The sequence below is a fragment of the Quercus lobata genome, chromosome 7 (assembly GCF_001633185.2).
Source record: "Quercus lobata isolate SW786 chromosome 7, ValleyOak3.0 Primary Assembly, whole genome shotgun sequence".
Classification (NCBI taxonomy): Eukaryota; Viridiplantae; Streptophyta; class Magnoliopsida; order Fagales; family Fagaceae; genus Quercus; species Quercus lobata.
Window position 1 is genome coordinate 22,936,935 of NC_044910.1, and position 10,613 is coordinate 22,947,547.

Consider the following 10,613-nt stretch of genomic DNA (forward strand, 5'->3'; position numbering starts at 1 on the left):
TTTATGATAGATACCGCTAAGTTAATTTGGATTAGTATGAGTCATAATTAATTTTTTGATAGATTATAAAACAAATTATTGTTCAATTAACTTTATCTATTTGAAAGTTAGTTGTAATTAGATAAATTTAGATATCGTTCCACCATACCCACCTTTTTTTTGTGTGGGTACGGTATCCACCCATTGATCTAACCATTTATTTCACTTGTTTTCATCCTGGCCGTTTATGTGATTTTAATGAATTACCAGTTACCAGTCAAGCAAGTAACATATAAAATCAAACATGGGAAAAAAAAAAAAAAAAAAACAAATGTTTCTTTTTTCTTTTTTCTCTCTCACCTCACCGTCTCGCGTGCTCTCTCTACTTCTCTACTGCATTCTTTTAATTTTGCTCCTCCTCATCGTTCTTGGCCAATTTTCACCTCATCTTCATACAAATCTCAGGTAACCATTCTTCATACATTTTTGCTGAATTTATCATCAAGATTTTGGTTTTTGAATGATGGATTTAATTAATGATTTATTTCAATTGAATGTGTGAGCAAGGCCGACTGAACCTATAGGCGACTTAGGCGGCCGCCTAAGGCCCCCACTTATAAGAGGGCCCCCAAGTAGTAATAATATAGTATTTAATATCGTGTTCTCATCTGAAAAAAATAATAATAATAACATAGTATATAATATTGTGTTCTCATCTGACAAAAAAAAAAAAGTTTCTCACACTGAAGTCACCACATCTTTAGGTTGCAAAAGAAAAGATTACAAAAGGCCCGTTTCTCATTTCAGGAGAAAAAAAAAAAAAAAAAAGGGCCGTTACTTACACTGAAGTGACATGAAATCCCATCACCAAATCTTTAACTTGTAGAAGAAAAGATTACAAAAAACAAAAATCTTTAGCTTGTAGAAGAAAATATTACAAAAGGCAGACAGAAGAAAAAAATCGCCCACTCTCTAACTCTCTCCAGTCTCCATCTTGATTCAAAAAAACAAAAAACACTCTTTTTTTTTTTGTTGACTTACTCATCAATTGGTGTTGGCAATAGACTTGATGTGTTCACAGATCTTCATTTCAGGTTCATTTTTTGTTTTCTCCTCCTTTGCCTCTTTCGTCTTCTTCATAGTTTGCTGGGTTTTTTTTTTTTTTTTTTTTTTTGGTTAAAGAGGAGTTTGCTCTGCTATTGCTCATTGCTGCTGAGTAAAGAGCACAAGCAGTTGCGGCAAGAGAACAAACAAAGAGACTAAAGGATTTTACTTTACAAAAAGTGAAAAAGAGACTTAGATTTCTCTAGAAGCATGATCCGGACCCTTAAGATTTCTCTAGAAGCATGATCCGGACCCTTAGATTTCACTTTATAAAAAGTGAAAAAGAGCTTAAGTGGCTTCTAGAGAAAGCCTTACACGTTTTGCTTTTTGCTTTTTGTTTGTTTGTTTGTTTGTTTTTTTTTTTTTTTTTTTTTTTTTAAGAAATCAGATTTTTTTAGTGTAATGCCGTGATGAACTTTTAGTCTTAGTGAATGAGTGAATCAAGTTGAGCTCTACATATTTTGCTAGTGGACTAGTCTTAGTGGATCCAATCAAGTTAAGTCTTACACATTTTGTTAAAAAAAAAGGTTTATTGCTACACAAAAAAAAAAAGAGTATTGATAACAAAATTATAAATTTAGAATAATTTACTTTGTATTAATATTAATTTTAATTTTTTTGTGCAGGTTTAAAGTGTAAAGTGATCATATTAAGTAAAGCTACAATTGTGCTTTTTATAAACTAGGTTCTATTGTTTTATACATTAAATTTATATTATTCTAGTTAAATTGTAATTTTTTTTATTATTATAGATTGTATTTCATTTATTCGTAAATATTTTTTAATTACAAATGTTTACTAGAAAATATCCAACCGGATATGAAAAACTAAAAAAAAGAAAGACAAAGAGAAGAACTAATTGAATCTCAAAAAGGAGCTATGGACAAATTTATTACTAAAAAAAAACAAAATCTTGCAGAAAATTTGAGTGAAAGTTTCATAAATGAAGAAGAAATTCATCAAAAAGAGTTAGAAGATAATGAAAATATACAACAAAATGATAATAATGAAGGTGGTCATGATAATGTTCAAACATGTAATGTCACCATTCTTGATAATGAAGCTCAAAATAATTTAGAGGAGAGTGAAAATATTAATGATCAACCTAATTATATTCCTACAAATATTTTTGATCCAAGTCAATGGAAAACTATTGATATAAAATTAAGAGATTTGTTAGTAGAAAATGGTCCAATAAGAGTTGATGATCTAAACTTTCCTATAGATAAGAACTCTAGACATTTTTCCACTACGCATTATATTCAAAAATTACCAAATGGGGAGAAACATGATAGAAAATGGTTAGTGTATTCGAAAGACCTAGATAAAGTATTTTGTTTTTGTTGCAAGTTGTTTAATTCAAAATCTAATACAAATCAACTAGCTAATGGAGGAACTAAGAGCATCTACATCCGGAAATTCTATCTCATCCTATTTTACCATCCCAAAAAATCACTTTATCAATTATACAATAAAATTTTACAATACACTCAGCATCCCAACTTTTATTTTTCTATTCTACTCATTAAAATAATATTTTTACACAATAAAATATATTTTTTCTTTTTCTTTTTTTTTTTTGTTTTTTCCCAATTTTCTCCTCCACATGCTACCTTCCAGACTCCTCCATTAACCACTTTCTTCCACACAACTCCGTCCTGTATCCTCCATCATCCATATCAACCCAGATCGGCGAAACAGGAAAAAAAAAAAAAACGCCACAACATCGCTGCAAACCCATCACCTTCTTCCACACAACTCCATTCCTTTATCCTCCATCATCCATATCAACCCAGATCGGCAAAACGAAAAAAAAAAAAAAAAAAAAAAAAAAAAAAAAAAAAAAAAAAAAAAAAAAAAAAAAAAAAAAAAAAAAAAAAAAAAAACCGCTCTCACAGCAAAACCCATCACTGCAAAACCAATTTTCACAGCAAAACCTGCTCTCATCTCTCTCTCCGTTTGTGGCTTGGTGCTTCTTCGATCTGATCTAATGTTATCGCTCACAGCTCTACGCCGATTTCCACCACGCCGGACAGCAAGCTCCACACCGTCACCCTCAATCACCCATCCCCACCACCACTGAAACCCTCCACCGCATCAAACCCATGAGCTCTCCACCACATCAAACCCACATCAAACCCATCTGCCACCACATCAAACCCTTGATTCAAGGGAAAATAGAGAGGAAAAAAAAATGAAAGGGAAGAGATGGACGAGAGAGGGGGCGGGATTGAATGGGTGAAAAAAAAAAAAAAAAAAAAAAAAAAAAAAAGAAGAAGAAGCTAGAGAGAGGAGATGAGAGTGTGACCGGTGAGAGAGGGAGGAATGGATAAAGTGTAGACCCAATAAAATATTAGTTTTTTTTTTACAATTGTGCTACAGTGCAATTCTACCTTTAGAATTGCACTGTAGCAGTATTGCAAATTTTTTTGCAATACTTGCTTTTTACCAGCCCAGCTGTGAGGGATTTTGGAGGCCTTTATGCTAAACCCATCTTACATTTGCCATATCCATGCCCGGCTGCAGATGCTCTAAGGATTGGAAAAATATTAGTTCTATTCTTAAAAATCACGAAACAACCAATGAGCATATTACTAATATGAATACTTGGATTGATTTAGAACTAAGATTATTGAAGAATAAAACAATTGATAAAAATGTCCAAGAACAAATTAAGAAAGAGAAAGATCATTGGAAAAAAGTGTTATTAAGAATAATAGCGGTGGTAAAAAATCTTGGTAAAAATAATTTGGCATTCCGAGGAAAAAACGAAAAGATCTATCAAGAAAATAATGGAAATTTTTTAAGTATAATTGAAATGATTGCAGAATTTGATCCAATAATGCAAGAACATGTTCAACGTATTCAAAATGGTGCAATCCATAATCATTATCTTGGACATAATATACAAAATGAAGTGATACTATTATTAGCAAATGAAATTAAAAGTAAAATTATAAAAAAGATTAAAGAAGCAAAGTACTTTTCAATTATACTTGATTGTACCCCCGATGTAAGTCATCAAGAACAAATGACTCTCATACTAAGATGTGTGGATATTTCAATAAGTCCGATAAAAATAGACGAACATTTTGTGGAATTTTTAAAGGTAGATAATACTTCTGAAAAAGGTCTTTTCAATGAAATTATAAATGCAATAAAAAATCTTGAACTTGATATTAATGATGTACGTGGACAAGGATATGATAATGGGTCTAATATGAAAGGAAAAAAACAAGGGGTACAAAAAAGAATTCTTGATATAAATCCTAAAGCATTTTACACACCATGTGGTTGTCATAATCTCAACCTTGTCCTATGTGATATGGCTAATTCTTGTCCTAAAGCTATTTCTTTTTTTGGAGTAGTACAACGAATATACACACTATTTTCTTCTTCCACAAAGCGATGGAAAATTTTACAAGATAATGTGACAGGTTTAACTCTTAAGCCATTGTCACAAACACGTTGGGAAAGTCGAATTGAAAGTGTGAAAGCAATAAAATTTCAAGTTCTAGAAATAAGAGATGCTTTGTTACAATTGGCAAAAACAAGTGAAGATCCCAAAACAAAAAGTGAAGCTGATTGTTTAGCAACATATGAGTTTGAAAGTTTTGAGTTTTTGCTAGCTGTGACTATTTGGTATGATATATTATTTGCTGTTAACTCTGTTAGTAAAAATTTACAATCGAAAGACATGCATATTGATATTGCTATAGATCAATTAAAAGGTCTCATGTCCTTTTTAAAAAAAATATAGAGAAGATGGATTTACATCTGCTATGAATTCATCTAAAGAAATTGAAAGCAAAATGGAAATAGAGCCTATATTTCGTGAAAAACGTATAATTCGTAGGAAGAAACAATTTGATGAGAATGTCAATGATGAGACAACACAATCCGCTGAAGAATATTTTAGAATTAATTATTTTTTATAAATGGTAGATCAAGCAATTTTTTCAATTGAAAGTAGGTTTGAAAATTTTCAAATATATGAAAATATTTTTGGTTTTTTATTTAATTTTGAAAAACTAAAATCACTAGATAATGATAGTTTGAAAAAAAATTGTCTTAATCTTGAATGTTTTCTCACACATGAAACTTATTCTGATATTGATGGCATAGATTTATATTTAGAACTAAAAGTTTTAAAAGAATTTTTGCAAATAAATGATAGCTCTCCAATTAATGTACTAAATTATATAAAGAAGCTAGAATCTTTTCCAAATGCATGTATTGTTTTCAGAATATTACTAACTATACCTATTACAGTTACTTCCGCAAAAAGAAGTTTTTCAAAATTAAAATTAATAAAATCCTATTTAAGATCAACTATGTCACAGGAAAGATTAAGTGGATTAGCTATATTATCAATTGAAAAGGAAATGTTAGCGGAACTTGAATGCAAAAATTTAATTAGTAATTTTGCCTATCTAAAAAGCAAGAAAAATAAATTTTAATTGAAAAAAAATATATTAATTTATAATAAAAGGCCCCGTTTAAAACTTTCGCCTAGGGCCCCAAAATTCGTTGAGTCGGCCCTGTGCATGGGTATGATAGGTTTTTTCTTCATCCCTTCTCCCTTTTCCCTGAATTTATCATCAAGATTTGGGCCTATTTAATTCGTTTTTTTTTTTTTTTTCTCTAAGAATTTTGGAGCAGTAATGCTGTGAAATTTGAATTGAAATTTTGTAATAGGCAGATTCAAATGGCATATCAAGCCACTTGCTTCGATTTTTCCCCCAATGGAAACCCCATGTGAAAATTTCCCATCGAAGAATCCCTCAGCAAGTTTGTAATGCAAAACTTTAATTTTTACGTATTTATTTAATATATAGAAAATTTGATTCCATGACATAAATCTTTGCACTCATTCTAGTTTTTCATTTATGATTGCTAGTGTATCTTTCTTTTTGTTCAATGGCTTTGAAGTTCTAAAATGCGTAAATTAATTAGTATGGTGCGTAGAGGTGGAGGATCCCAGTATATGTCATTCAATGATAAATTGACACACATGGCAGTTGGATCTCCTTTAGAGATGTAATAAGTCCGTGACTCTTTTAAGCAAAAAGATTATTTGTAAAAAAAAAAAAAATTGGTTATTTCTTTAAGCAATTCTTTAAGGTCCCTTGCTAGTATGATGACTCATGACATTAATGTGATATTCCTTTTATTCGCATTGGCTCTCTGTTATGCTTGCTAAGTTAGGGAATATCTTCCCTTATTTATATTAGCTTCATCTCTCACTTGCTTTTGTAATTTCTTAGTGAGAAAAAGGAGGTAAGGAGCCTTGCAGCTTTGGGTGTTATTTATGTAGTTAAACACACATGGCACTAGAAGATTGAGATTGCAAAAAGTAAGAGATCCATGTTCTACTAGGATACATAGCCTATGATCTACTTCTTCCAAAAGGTTTGCTTATTTCTATATTAAAAGTACTGGTTTGTGCGAGTGTTTTAAATTTCACATCCTAGTTCAAGCCGGACTTATATCGTTATGTGGGCTATTATTATTCCTTTCATTTGCTTTTTTGGGTTTTGCTAATTGTTTCTGATTCTCAATATTTTTTTTTTTTGGTTGAATATATTTTTTATTATGTTCTTTCATTTTTTTGGTATGTAGTAATGAATTTGAGATAGGTATTAAATATTCAAATGTGTTTAACTGTTAGCTATGATCTCTTCTCTCCGAGGGCTGAAACTGTTCAATGGGTAATTTAAGGAGGAGGAAAGGTAGTGGATGATCCTGTGAAACAAAATATGCACTTTACATTCTCTACACATGTAGATGGACAATGAAGCCAGTCATCAACCAAAGCTGGAAGGTTTAAGGACAAGGTGGACGCCATCCATCGACAAGATATTTACAGACTTGGTTGTTAAGTATATACAACTTTTGAAAGAGCAAATTAGTTTTAGTTGTTGAGAAAATGTAGCTACAGTGTATGGATTCTAATGTGATATTATAGAATTTTTAGCCAAAACAAAGTTATTAGCAAAACTTGATTCTATGGCGAAACTTGATTCAGTGGTGAAACTTAATTCATTCATGCTTGGACTTCATTTGTATGTTAAAAGTTAAAACTATGACACTTTTTGTTGATACTATTAACTTCAAATTTAACTATTAGCTTAAAACTATTAACAATTTAACTTAGGAGTACAGTTATGTGCAAGTTCAAAGTTTTGTAACCTTAAAATGAATCATAACTTGCCCACAATGAATTCCAATGGCATCTTCCACTAATTATGATGCTACAGGGAAGGGATGGACATGAGGAAAGAGAAGGTTTGGGCTTTTTAGATACCTAAAATAATTTATGCATTATTTCTTGCAATGCTAGTGGTGATGGATTATTTCTTGGTAACAATGCCATACTAGTGAATAAATGGTGATAACAGATAAAAAGGATCCACTCCATTCCAAGTATATCACAAATCAAGATAAGTATGCCTTAGAAATTCTATAAAACCCAATAATATTTTAGAACACATCTCCTAATGTTCCATCAGTTCAAGAGAAGAGAATTCCATTGACAAGACAAACTTATCCAAATAAAAGTGGTTCTTCCATCTACAACACATCAAAAAATAAAGATTATTATAGACTTTTGTACATTCACACACACCTTCAGAAAATTGACCTTTTAACAGCCAATTATGTTCAAATTACACGTTCCAATATTTTATAGGAACAGATACCAAACGGCTTTAGAATGAAGAGTTTGTATAAATTTTGCGAAACCCTAAGAGAGAGAGAGAGAGAGAGAGAGAGAGAGAGATAACTGCTTTGTGGCACTGATAAGTTTTCAACAACGAAAACATTTCATTGCTACACAATGTGAGGATGGAACCATCAAATGGAAAAAAAAAAAAAGTAAGGGAACCACCCAATGTAATAAAAGAACTATTACATGTGACAAAAATAGAGTAGATGCGATACTGGTACTGCTTGATATGACCATGGAACCATTAAATTTGAGAAATAAATAAATAAAAGAACCACTATATGTGACCAAAAAAATTGTCAAATGTGATATTGGAACTACACTGCGATAATGGAAACGTAAAATGTGAAGAAAAAAATAAGGGAACCACCAAATGTGACAAAAGAATTGTTAAATACGATGTTAGAACTATACAATGTAAGGATAGAACCATCAAATATGAGAAAAAAGTAAGGGAACCATCAAATGTGAGAAAATAACTGTCACATGTGATATTGGTACTGCGTAATATGAGGATAGTACCATAAAATGTGAGAAAAAAAATAAGGGAACCATCGAATGTGACAAAAGTACAATCACATATGATGTTGGTATTGCGCAATGTGAGAATAGTACCATCAAATGTGAGAAAAAAAATAAGGAACCACCGAATGTGACAAAAGTACAGTCACATGTGATGTTGGTACTATACAATGTGAGGATGATACCATCAAATGCGAGAAAAAAATAAAGGAACCACCGAATGTGATAAAAATACAGTCACATGTGATGTTGGTACTGCACAATGTGAAGATGGTACCATCAAATGTGAGAAAAAAATAAGAGAACTACCGAATGTGACAAAAATACAGTCACATGTAATATTGGTACTACACAATATGAGGATGATACCATCAAATGTGAGAAAAAATAAGAGAACTATCGAATGTGACAAAAGTACAGTTACATGTGATATTAATACTACACAATATGGGAATGGTACCATAAAATGCGAGAAAAAAAATAAGGAAACCACCGAATGTGACAAAAATACAGTCACAGGTAACCTTGGTACTATGTAATGTGAGAATAGTACCATAAAATGTGAGGAAAAAAATAAGAGAACCACAAAACGTGACAAAAATATAGTCATATGTGATGTTGGTACTGCACAATGTGAGGATGGTACCATCAAATGTGAGAAAAAATAAAGGAACCACCGAATGTGACAAAAATACAGTCACATGTGATTATGGTACTACGTAATGTGAGGATGGTGCCATAAAATGTAAGAAAAAAATAAGGGAACCATTGAATGTGACAAAAATATAGTCACATGTGATATTGGTACTGCATAATGTGAGGATGGTACCATCAAATGTGAGAAAAAATAAAGGAACCACTGAATGTGACAAAAGTACAGTCACATGTGATATTAGTACTGCGCAATGTGTGGATGGAACCATTAAATGTGAGAAAAAAAATAAGGAAACCACCAAATGTGACAAAAGTACAGTCACATGTAATGTTGGTACTGTATAATGTGAGGATGGTACCATCAAATGTGAGAAAAAAAATAAAGGAACCACCGAATGTGACAAAAGTACAGTCACATGTGATGTTGATACTGCACAATGTGAGGATGATACCATCAAATGCGAGAAAAAAATAAAGGAACCACCGAATGTGACAAAAATACAATCACATGTGATGTTAGTACTGCACAATGTGAAGATGATACCATCAAATGTGAGAAAAACATAAGGGAACCACCGAATGTGACAAAAATACAGTCACATGTAATATTGGTACTGCACAATATGAGGATGATACAATCAAATGTGAGAAAAAATAAGAGAACTACCGAATGTGACAAAAGTACAGTTACATGTGATGTTAGTACTATACAATATGGGAATGGAACCATAAAATGTGAGAAAAAAAATAAGGAAACCACCGAATGTAACAAAAATACAGTCACATGTAATCTTGGTACTATGTAATGTGAGAATGGTACCATAAAATGTGAGAAAAAAATAAGAGAACCACCGAATGTGACAAAAATACAGTCACATGTGATGTTGGTACTGCACAATGTGAGGATGGTACCATCAAATGTGAGAAAAAATAGAGGAACCACCGAATATGACAAAAATACAGTCACATGTGATCTTGGTACTGCACAATGTGAGGATGGTACCATCAAATGTGAGAAAAAATAAAGGAACCACCGAATGTGACAAAAGTACAGTCACATGTGATGTTAGTACTGCGCAATGTGAGGATGGTACAATTAAATGTGAGAAAAAAAAATAAAGGAACCACCAAATGTGACAAAAGTACAGTCACATGTAATGTTGGTACTGCACAATGTGAGGATGGTACCATCAAATGTGAGAAATAATAAAGGAACCACTGAATGTGACAAAAGTATAGTCACATGTGATATTGGTACTGCGCAATGTGAGGATGATACCATCAAATGTAAGAAAAAATAAGATAACTATTAAATGTGACAAAAGTATAGTTACATGTGATGTTAGTACTACACAATGTGAGGAGAGTACCATCAAATGTGATGTTTTGGTAACCTAATATAGTAGGTTGCTTACTAGTAAGTACCGTAACCCCCAAAAAAAAAGGGGTACACTAGAATTACCCATAAACAATTAATGAATAAAGAATAGTGATGGTTTTCCAACTTACAAATTGTTCACTAATATACCTAAAAGATTTAAATTTTTCTCAAAGCTCCACAAATAACATGGGTTTTCCCAACATTTTTTCTACGGCGGTTTCTATATCTGCTGCAATAGGTCACCTA

General features: G+C 31.8%; 1 long non-coding RNA gene across 1 annotated transcript; it reads left to right on the forward strand.

Annotated features, from left to right (window-relative positions):
• The first annotated feature begins 323 nt into the window (after positions 1-323).
• Positions 324-7,132, forward strand: LOC115954173. Its single transcript, XR_004083835.1, has 3 exons — positions 324-444; positions 6,351-6,495; positions 6,755-7,132. It is a non-coding gene; the product is annotated as an uncharacterized LOC115954173 (long non-coding RNA).
• Positions 7,133-10,613: the final 3,481 nt, after the last annotated feature.